The sequence below is a fragment of the Mus musculus genome, chromosome 2 (genome assembly GCF_000001635.26).
Source record: "Mus musculus strain C57BL/6J chromosome 2, GRCm38.p6 C57BL/6J".
Classification (NCBI taxonomy): domain Eukaryota; kingdom Metazoa; phylum Chordata; class Mammalia; order Rodentia; family Muridae; genus Mus; species Mus musculus.
The window spans coordinates 172,515,226-172,525,635 of record NC_000068.7 but is presented as its reverse complement, the minus strand read 5'-3'; the positions used below and the strand labels follow the sequence as shown (position 1 = coordinate 172,525,635).

The window sequence follows — 10,410 nt, the reverse complement described above, 5'->3', positions numbered from 1 at the left end:
ACACATAGACACATGTGCACACACATAGACATACAGATACACACACACACACATACAGACAGAGAAACACACACATAGACACACACATGCTCACAGACAGACAGACTCACACATAGACAGACACATGTACACACACAGACATTTAAACACAGACTCATGCATGCACCACAGAGACATACAAACATATACAAAGACACACATGCACATGGACAGACTCACATGTAGACAGACACATGCACACACAGAGACATTTACACACAGACACACATGCACACAGACACATGCACACATACACACAGACACACAAGCACATACACAGACATACACACACAGAGACACCCCCCCACACACACACACACACCATAAAGTGACAGACAGACAGAGCCCTGCTTCCTCACGCCAGCCTGGAGCGCTCAGCTCTCTGCTCCCCCCAGCAGAAGGACCCATTTCCCCCCTGTAGAGCAATTCTATTACCAGCCATGGCACTAACTCAGATGTGCTCCATTTCCAAGGCATGGAGAGGGCCTTGCGAGCAGAGCCTCCTCATGCCTGACCCCCAAGCCTCAGCACCGCTGGAGTCAAATTCTTACCTGTGTTCCAGGTCTCTACTCTCACCACAGACTCTAGCCCAGAGTCAGAGCATTGGGAGGAGAGCAGAGGGGGATGTGAGGCTGTAACATCATCTACCATACATGTGTGCTCTGAGAGCTGGGGATGTAACTCAGGAAGACTGCTCTTGCCTGGCGTGTGGGACACCTGGTTCTAATCCCCAGGACAAAACAAAACAAAACAAAATAGGAGGTGGGGGAGATGATGAGGAAGAGGAGCAGGATGAAGATGAAGATGATTAGGAGGATGAAGGTGATGAAGATGAGGAGGAGGATGGTGAGAATAGGACTGAATTTTAAAATCTAAAAAAAAAAATGTTTAAACACAAAACGCTGTTTTACTTGTTTTATTTCTATTTTTTGTTTCATTTTTAGCCAGACATGGTGGCACATGAATTTGATCTCAGCACTGGGGAGGCAGAAGCAAGTGGATCTCTGTGAGTTAAAGGTCGGCCTGGTCTATAACTCAGATTCCAGCCAGGGCGACACAGGGAGATGCCATCTCAGATAGCCCGAAAACAAACAAACAAACAAACAAATTTATTTGTATTCACGCAGGCATGCGTGCACATGCATGTGTGTGTGTTTACACCATGTGTGTTCAAGGTACCAGAGGAGGCCAGGAGCATCAGATTTCCTAGAACTAAGGCGATAGATAGGAGCCACCATGTGGGCACTGGGAACTGAACCCGGGTCTTCTGAGAGAGCATCCAGTGCACTTAACCACGGCGGCTCCATCTCTTCAGCCCCGTGAACACTGATTACCAGCACGAGCCGCTGCTCCCTGCAATAGTGCAATAATATTTTCCTTCCTTCCTTCCTCCCTCCCTCCCTCCCTCCCTCCCTTCCTCTTTCTTTCTTTCTTTCTTTCTTTCTTTCTTTCTTTCTTTCTTTCTTTCTTTCTTCCTATCTATCTATCTATTATTTATTTATTTATTTATTTATTTATTTATTTATGTAGGACACAAGGTCACGAAGGTCTTTGTGAACACAGAGTCCTGGCCTGGAGCTCATTAAGTAGACCAGGCTTCCCTGGAAGTAACAGAAATCCACCTGCATGGGGGGACAGGCACGCAGTAAAAGGTGTCCTTCCACATTCTTCAGAGGTGCCATTAGGAGATACACCGGGGAAGGAAAAGGTGACTCTTTCCAGACAGGAGACAGCGAGAGCGTCATCCATAGCCGCAAAGTGACGCTAGGCTGGCAAGAGGTTCCAGTGGGGAAAGGCCCTTACGGCCAAGCCGTCAACCCGTGGGCCCCAAATGACACAAGTGGAAGATTGGCTCCCCAAAAGCTGTCCTCTGACCTCCACGTCTGCACTACACACCCTCAACTAGAAAACAATAAATAAATGTGATTTAAAAAATTTAGTTAAAATGTTGTTAAAGCTCAGCCACAGGCAAGGCTCGCGTGAAGACAGGAAGGCGGAGCGCCACAACCATCTACCAAAAAATTTCAAACGTGAAGTATTTCAGATATCAAAATTGAGAAGAATGAGCTAGAGAAGTAGCTGGCAACTGGGGCAAGATGGGGGGCTGGGGGTGGGGTGGGGTTAGAACACCCTGATGGTTCCCTTTCAAGTCTGGAAGGTAACACTTTAACAGTGGTCCTCGTGTCTTCCAAACCTAGAGTTTTCCTGACTTTAGCTTCTTATTTTCCTTGTAGGCACACGCAAGTTAACCGTAGGTATAGGATTCTGCAAGGCCAGCAAATATAGCCCGCTCTGGCTCTCTGTCCCCATCCACCCTTACTGGACCTGATTCTGTTGGGCCAATCACTTCTGCCCACCCCCACCCCCGCCCCCGCCCCTTTGGCAGGTACGGTGACTGAGGCCGGAGGATGAATCCACCGTGTCTGTCGCCCATGGCTGATGAGAATCTACGGTGTATTTAGCCCATGGCAGAAGAAAACTTACTATGAAGTTAGGCTACTGAACATCTGCCTGAGCCCAGTTTCCCTCCAGGGGCCGTTGTCAGTGGCAGATGCGGCAGGGAGCCACATGGCCCAGGAAGAGCGGCCACCTGGCTGAGCCGAAGGTGGAGCCTTCTGGTTCCTGGTTGGTTCTGTGGGATCTTTTACCTCAATGGCCGTTGCTAGGGGAACTCTCCAACTTCCACTCCTAAAGAGACCCCCAAGAGCATCAGCCTTTCCTAGAAGAACACTCACTAGAAATTTACGTTGAAATTTACGTTGCTGGGGTTCACCCAGAACTCCTGAATCGGAGCCTGGGAGGGGCCCCCTGATCTGCCCTGAGATTGGGACAGCCTGGTGACCACTCAGGCGCACCTGTCTCAGGAATCTGAGCTGCAGCGAGATTTCACCTCCTGTAGCCCGGGGCCAGCAATGCGTAGGGCGTCAGGATCTTTTATGAAGCTTCATGCAGAGGTGAACCCACAGCGGGAAGCAAAAATTGCTCAATAATTCCCTCAGCGAGTGCTTCCTCAAGGCTTGCCTTGTACGGTAGGATTTTTTTTTTTTTTTTTTTTGTTCGTTTAGGTCTTTCCTCCCCCCCCCCCCCTCACCTGGAATCATGGTGCTTAGAGTGGTCTGGAACTTTCTACATAGCTCGTACTTTGACCTCCTGATTCTCTTGCTTCTAAGCACTGGGAGTCCCATGAGCATCAGCACACCGGGTTATGAGGTACTGGGATGGAACCCTAGGCCGTGTGTGTTCTGGGCAAGCATTCTGTCAACCGAGCTCTGAGCTGAGCTAGGATTTTTGTTGGGATCCCTGTACTCCTGAGCTTCTTGGAGATAGAACACGGCAAGTGGTTGTAAGAAAACCAGCCACATCTGTTTCTGAATGTGAGGGTGATCTGCCCGGCTCTGCCAAGCTCCAGCAGTGCTGGCCACTTGTTGGCCTCTCACATCAAGGGGAACCAGGGCACAGAGGAAGCACCAAGGACGTGCAGAATGAAGAGCAAGGGGAAAGAAGGGAGCTGGCTGCTTAGGGGCAAAGGTCACCTCTGGTCACATCCCCAGCACTAGACATGGTAGATTCCAGAATCCAGTACTGACAGTTCTGAAAGTCACTCCTGTTAACCGAGTCTGTGCTGCTTCAGCCTGCTTGGATACAGCCTGGGAGTCAGGACTTCCACGAGTGGTCGCGTGCTGAATTCAGGGTGGGGTGGGCCGGGGTGTGAACGCACTTTTGCAGGTTCGAGGGCAAGTGGAGCTCACCCACTTGGATACTAATGAAATCCAAGCTGGCATGCGAAGTCCTGTAAAATTGTTCTGGAGGTGAAGGGCTCCGACAGCTGCTTTTAATTTTTTACTTTATTCCATTTTTCCCATGGTTTTATGTGGATCATAGAGGTGTCCTCGTTTTATAACTAAGAAGCAATTGCTTGCCTTTAACCCCAGCACTTTGGAGGCAGAGGCAATCGGATCTCTGTGAGTCTGAGGTCAGCCTGGTCTATATATTGCGACCAATATATTGGGACAGCCAGGGCTACAGAACAAGATCCCGCCTCGTAAAAATAAATAGTGAAAAATGAAAACAACAAAGCAGTTGTTAACTGCAAGCCCTGTCCAACCCACCTTCAGCCACATGGTGAGCTTGAGGTTGGTTCTGGCCACCTCAGATCCTGTGTAGAAGCAAAACACACAGAGAAGGACAACTGTGTGTGTGTGTGTGGGGGGGGAACAGAGGGAGGGAAGGAGGGAGGGAAGGAGGGAGGGAGAGAAAGGGAGAGGGAGGGAGGAAGAGAGAAAGAGTGAGTGAGAGAGAGAGAGACGCAGTTGATGCTGTTGATAAAGTTGGGCTGAACACTCCTGGGGTCTGACAGCCCAGCTACCCAGGGTCACAAGTTCAAAGACAGTTCAAGGACATCTGGGAAGGGTACGAAACAATAGATAACCAAAGCACTGCATGCCTGTCCTAGCTCATCAGATTGTCAGGCTGAGGCAAGATGGCTGCCAGTTCAAGGTCAGCCGAAATTGTGAAGTGTCCACTAGAGAAGACCACTTGGACACGGGTTCAAGTCAATAGCAACTCTTTATTGGCTGACCCGCAACTACCCTGGGTGTTCAGGTGTCTTCTTGAGCCTTTCAGGGTGGGCTTTTAAGTACAAAATCCACATCCTGGGCTGATGTATCTCAGTTAGTAAGAACAGTTAGCCATACGCGGAACTACAGAAGCAGAAAAGCAAGGCCGGTACATTTAGGGACTTCCCTAGAACTACAGTCTTGGGTGGATTAGGTCTTTGTTCCCACTTTGGCAGGTGGTGCTGGATTCCAAGGCCAGAACAGAACTTCCAACCTTTGTGCCAAAGGTCAGGAGGTCGTTCACCTGGGTGGCTCAGCAAGTCCCTCTCTCAAAACAGAGAGCAAAATGAGGATGGGGGATGTGTCCCAGTGACTGAGAGCAACTCCAGAATGTTCTCAGTTCAACCCTCAGTCCTGGATTAATAACAGTAATAACTAAGATTTAACCCATTAGCAAAGGCACGAGTTGCCATTCTCTGCCCCCAGGCTCCAGTCTGGACTCTACACTCTTGGGGATCCACTGTCCCTCCTTCCCTCTGGGTTCTCCCGCTTAAACCAGCTCCCCTGAGTACAGACATCACCTGTTTCCTACTATGGGCCAGTACTGAGCCTGTCACCTCCAGCGCACAGCTTTGCATAAGGAGGTCCCTGTCTGGGTAAGGAAGCTGACCCCAGCAGCAGGGACAGAGGCTTTTGTTTGGAATAACACTGCCTGTCGTTAGCCACACACACAGTGGCCTCTTAGGAGAGGAGTGGACTGCACTGAGGTTTGGCTGTAGGTTGGCCTTCCCTGTCTCTCAATGAAAACTTTGAAGAAAAAAACTTAAATAAAAACGAAGACCAACCCTTTTTTGTGTTTTGTTTTTTGAGTCAATGTCTCCTGAAGCCACAGTCGGCCTCAACCTCACTGTGTGGCTGCAGTGTCTGCCCAGTGTAGACAGAAAGGCATCCAGTGTCATGGGATGCAGGGACAGTGTCATGCAGTCACTGTCAGTCGCTCAGGAGCACCAGGAGGGCTGTCCTGGTCTGTCTGGTACGACAGCTACTCCTTAAAAAGGCAAAGCGAACACTCGGAGGTCATGCAGCTTAGACACTTGACTTCTGCCATGTAGCAGGGGAGCGTGCTCTGTCCGTCTTTAGAGAAAGGAATCAACTGTTAGAGAAATGGTTGACTGGGATGTGCTCCTGCTGTGCCGTGGGAATGGAGGTCGGAGGATAGCTTGCAGGAGTCCGTTCTCTCCTTCTACCGTGAGGGAGGGCCCTGGGGATCGGATTCAAAGCAGTCAGTTTCCAGAGAGCTTTTCAGTGATGAAGGCGACACACAAGTCTGGTGTAGTGTTGCTCACCCTTAATCCTTCCCCCCCACACACACTGGAAGGCTAAGGCAGGCAGGTCTCTGAGAGCTTGAGGCCAGCCTGGTCTACATGTCCAGTTCCAAGCCAGCAGGATACATAGTGAGACCCTGTCTCAAAAACAGACAGACAGACAGACAGGCAGACAGAGGCTGAAGAGGTGGTTGGGGACTTGCCTAGCGGGTATGAGGCCCTGGGTTCCCTCCTGAACAGCACATATGTGCATGCACACGAGTGTACACACACACACACACACACACACAGAGAGAGACACACACAGATCACACACACAGAGAGAGAGAAACTGGACTGGCACTTTTTACTGTTGGTAGCTTCCCATTTAGTTACTGCTTTTTTTTTTTTTTTTTTTACTCCCGCCCCCACCCCCATAGACAGGTTGGGTTAGCGCAGTCACAATTATCACAATTATCACACAGAAGACTCGGCTTTATGATCAGGTGGAGGAGACGGCAGGCAGAATAACACTTTATAGAGATGTTCAGAGTCAGGGAGGCCGAGGGTCTGGCTGGGGTGCTGGTGTTTCAAAGGTGACTGCACCCGCCCCCCCCTCCCACCCCTCCCCTGCCTGTGCCAGAAGCATCTCAGACCTCTGGGTGGTCACAGGAGCAGCCTAGGTGATGACATCTCCTCCCTCCATCTCCTCTGTGCCATCTCTGCTCTTTTGTACCAGGAGGTGATGAACCAGCACCAGTCGGCAAAGTCCTACCATCTCCTAGACTCCTCTACAATCACCTTGCCACTTCAAGGCCGAGCCTGTTTCATTTCCAGCTAGACACTAACTTCTTGTGGCTCCAGGAGAAGGCTCTCCCTGATGCTTGGAGGAGTGGTTGGTACCACTGAATCAGAACCTGCCCACGAGCATCCTCGTTGTCTGTGTTCAAGCATCTATCAAGGATGATCTGTGAACCAACTGCAGCTCTGCGGTCTCGGGATCCAGCAGTGAACAAGACAGACTGACAACCCAGTCCTCCCGAAGCTGGCCTTCCGCTGAACTAGACCCTGCATCAACCTGCACATGGAGGGTTGGGCAAGATACTGAGCAATCAGAGAACCGCTATGGAGCAAGATGGGGTGAGGGCTGTGATGTGGCAGCCTGAATACAGACAAGTGGCCCGTCTGTACTTGTTCCTTATGTGCTGTCTGTGGGTCACGCCCTCTGCCCCTGCTACAGCTGCCAGAGCATGGGGACCTGGCCTGTGGTCACTACTGTCCCATCCCATCCCCCACCTCCTCCTCACAACCTTTTATATCTCTTCATAGAATTACAGGGGAAGATTCATCTCTGGTCCTATTAGATGGTGTGTGTGTCTGTCTGTCTGTCTGTCTGTCTGTTGGGGTAGCGGTATTAAAGTAGAAACTTCTCTCACCAGCTGAAGGCTTTCCACAGTTTCATTCAGTTTGTCTTATCTCAAAAGCTTTTCAATTTACTTTGGCCCGAAAGAGCAGCTGAGCACAAGCTGACCACAGAAACAGTGATATCGGGCGTCCACATTTCAGAAATGGTAAAGATTTGGCTCCAGCTGCATCTGTGCAGGGCTCCAGTGCATGTTTGTCATTTTTGGGTTAGCATCGTATCATCCATGGGACCAGATGTCACACACTGGGATCATGATGCTTCAGCACAGATCGATTTTCCCAGGACAAAAGGAGAGTGTTGTATGGCAGGAGACTGTGGGCTGCAGCTGCCATCCCAGCATGAAGGAGGTTGAGGCAGGAGGATCAGGAGTTCAAACAATTGTCAACTATAGACAGACTACAGGTGGACTATAGGAGAACTACAGGCAGACTACAAAAAGACTATAGGCAGACTACATGAGAACTACAGGCAGACTACAAGAAGACTACAGGTGGACTACAGGTTAACTACAGGTAGAGAAGGACTACAGTTACAGGAGGATTACAGGAGGATACAGGAGCACTACAGGTGGACTACAGGCAGAGCACTACAGGTGGACTACAGGTTAACTACAGGTAGAGAAGGACTACAGTTACAGGAGGATTACAGGAGAATACAGGAGCACTACAGGTGGACTACAGGCAGAGCACAGGAGTAATGCAGGCAGACTACAGGAGGATTACAAGAGGACTGCAGGCAGACTACAGGAGTACTATAGGAGGACTACAGGCAGACTACAGGCTACAGAACTACAGGCAGACTACAGAAGAGCAGGATGAGGGTAGGAGAAAAAAAGGAAGAAAATTATGCTAGTTATTTAACCGCTACAAGATGTAGTCATCTTCTGAAAGGACCCAAGGGGCCCCTGGTGCATTTGGGTCACAATATCACCATATGATGTTGATATATAGTGTTTCTCGCCCTGATACATATAGGACCAGCCATATTGTATTGTTACACACAGTGGCTCTCAACCGAGGTGATTTGTCCTCTGGGAGACAAATATTTCTAGGGAGTTTGCGTGGGTTTTCTCTTTTCTTTTCTCTTTTTCTTGACAAGGTCTCACTAAGTAGCCTAGATTGCTGGAGAACTGGCTGTGTAGACAGGCTGGCCTCAAACTCAGAGATCAATGTCTTGGCCTCCCCAGTGCCAGAAGTAAAAGGTGGGTGTCCCTATGCCCAGCCTGCCTGGCCCAGCCTTGTGTAGCTCAGGCTGGCCTCAGACTCACGAAGTAGCCAAGGCTGTGAACTGCTTCTTCCTCCCGCCAGCTGGGGCCATGGGCTGGGCTAGGGGCCGAACCCCTCTTCAGGAGGCTGTCTTTTTTACCTCCCCTTTGTTTGCTTTAATGCCTCTAATGTTTTTATAGGCGACCCCAGTACCAGTAAATGTTGTTTTTTTTCTTTGACACCCAGCAGGGTAAAGGACAGGAACGTTTAGCATTTCAAGGACCCGGACTGTTATTCGAAATCTCCGCCTGCCAAGGTTTTGTCTTCCTGGCTCCAGAGCCTACTCCCATTTCCAAGCCCAGAAATCTCCTTTGTGTGCTAGTTCCCTGATGGGCTGGTGACCTCTCCCCTCAAAGGTCCCCTAGCTGTTCCAGTTTTTCTGCTTTTAGGTCAGGAGATAAAGCCAAGCTGCTGCACACCTGCTCAGCCCTGCATTAAAGAAGCTCTAGCCGCCATTAGCGCTGAGTCACCACCGGGGGGGAGGGGTCTGCAAAGATTGCACAACTTGTCAAAGGCGACCATCACTAGCAAGGGCCTTCCTACTACACCAGACCCCTGAATTCCATTCACCTAAGTACATAAGAGCAGGAGGGATCACCCCGCTACCCCAGCTCCAAATGAGACCCCCCCCCAAGGGGAGGGCGCCCAAGACACCTGTCTGATTGGATAGCAGTAAGTTTCTGAGCACAAAGTATCCAGAGCAGAGTGTTTACAGGGAGCCCCAGCCCTTGCTACCAGGTGGTGGGTTAAGGGTAGGTGTGACACAGGTGATGATGAAGAATGGTTATAGATGTGATGTGAGAGTGACAGTGGGGACGGATGGCAGTGGGGATGATGGCTTTAGTAATGAGTCATGCGGTGACTGATGGTAATGAGGATGATGGGGCTGCTGCTGCTGGGGATGGTGATGATGATGGTGTGGAGGATGAGGATGCTGCTGCTGCTGAGGATAATGATGGTGATGATGGTGGTGGTGGTGGTGATGATGATGATGGGGATGAGAGTGATGCTGGTGGTGGTGACAGTGATGGTTGTGGGTTCGAGTTCCACCTTGTGTCTGCGGCGCCACAATGGTGACCTGGTTGCTGGAGTGAACAGCTCCAGAGGTGTGTCTCAAGAGGGCAGAAGCAGGTGTAAGATGTGGACACTGACTTCCTGGAGCTCTCCCCAGTACAGGCTAAGCATTTCCAGGTTGGCCCCAAGCCAGGGCTGAACATATATATGTCTTGTCTTCACTGACCCAGGCATTGAGAACTAGATATAGACCACGCCCACCAGATTCGGGCTGTTAACTTGAGAGTCAGGCAAAGAAATACATAACTATTTATAAAACCTGTCACTGTCTGTTTCAGGCAGGAGCAGCACTTGGCCTGTCCTTCAGACTTTTTAAGAGGATTTATTTGTTTTGAATGTGTGTGTATGTGAGGATATGCTCATGTGTGTGAGTGTGAGCACTGTGTGTGTGCACAGAGTCCAGACGGCGTCAAGCATCTCTCTCTGCTGCTCTTCGTGAATTCCTTTGAGGCAGGAGTGCTCTCCGAACCCTGGGCTCAAACTTCCTCAGCTAGGCTAAATGTCAGTGAGTCCTGGAAATCTCCTGCCTCTGCCCCAGTCGGAGCTGGGGGTTGCAGGATGCAAGGGACAGTGGCCTTGTTATATGAGTTTTGGGATCTAGTACTCATGGTGGGACTGCAAAAGCCAGCAATGGTTGAGCCTTCTCTCCAGCCCCGCCCTGCCGAGTTAAACAAACAAACAACAAAATAGCTGAACATGGTAACTTTGCATATTTATTTTTATGGGGTATAGTGTAATTCTCCCTC

General features: G+C 50.1%; 1 long non-coding RNA gene across 1 annotated transcript; it reads left to right on the top strand.

Moving 5' to 3' along the window:
* The first annotated feature begins 6,450 nt into the window (after window positions 1-6,450).
* Gm35864 lies at window positions 6,451-7,085 on the top strand. The gene is made up of 2 exons (XR_375344.1): window positions 6,451-6,495; window positions 6,639-7,085. It is a non-coding gene; the product is annotated as a predicted gene, 35864 (long non-coding RNA).
* The last annotated feature ends 3,325 nt before the right edge of the window (window positions 7,086-10,410 follow it).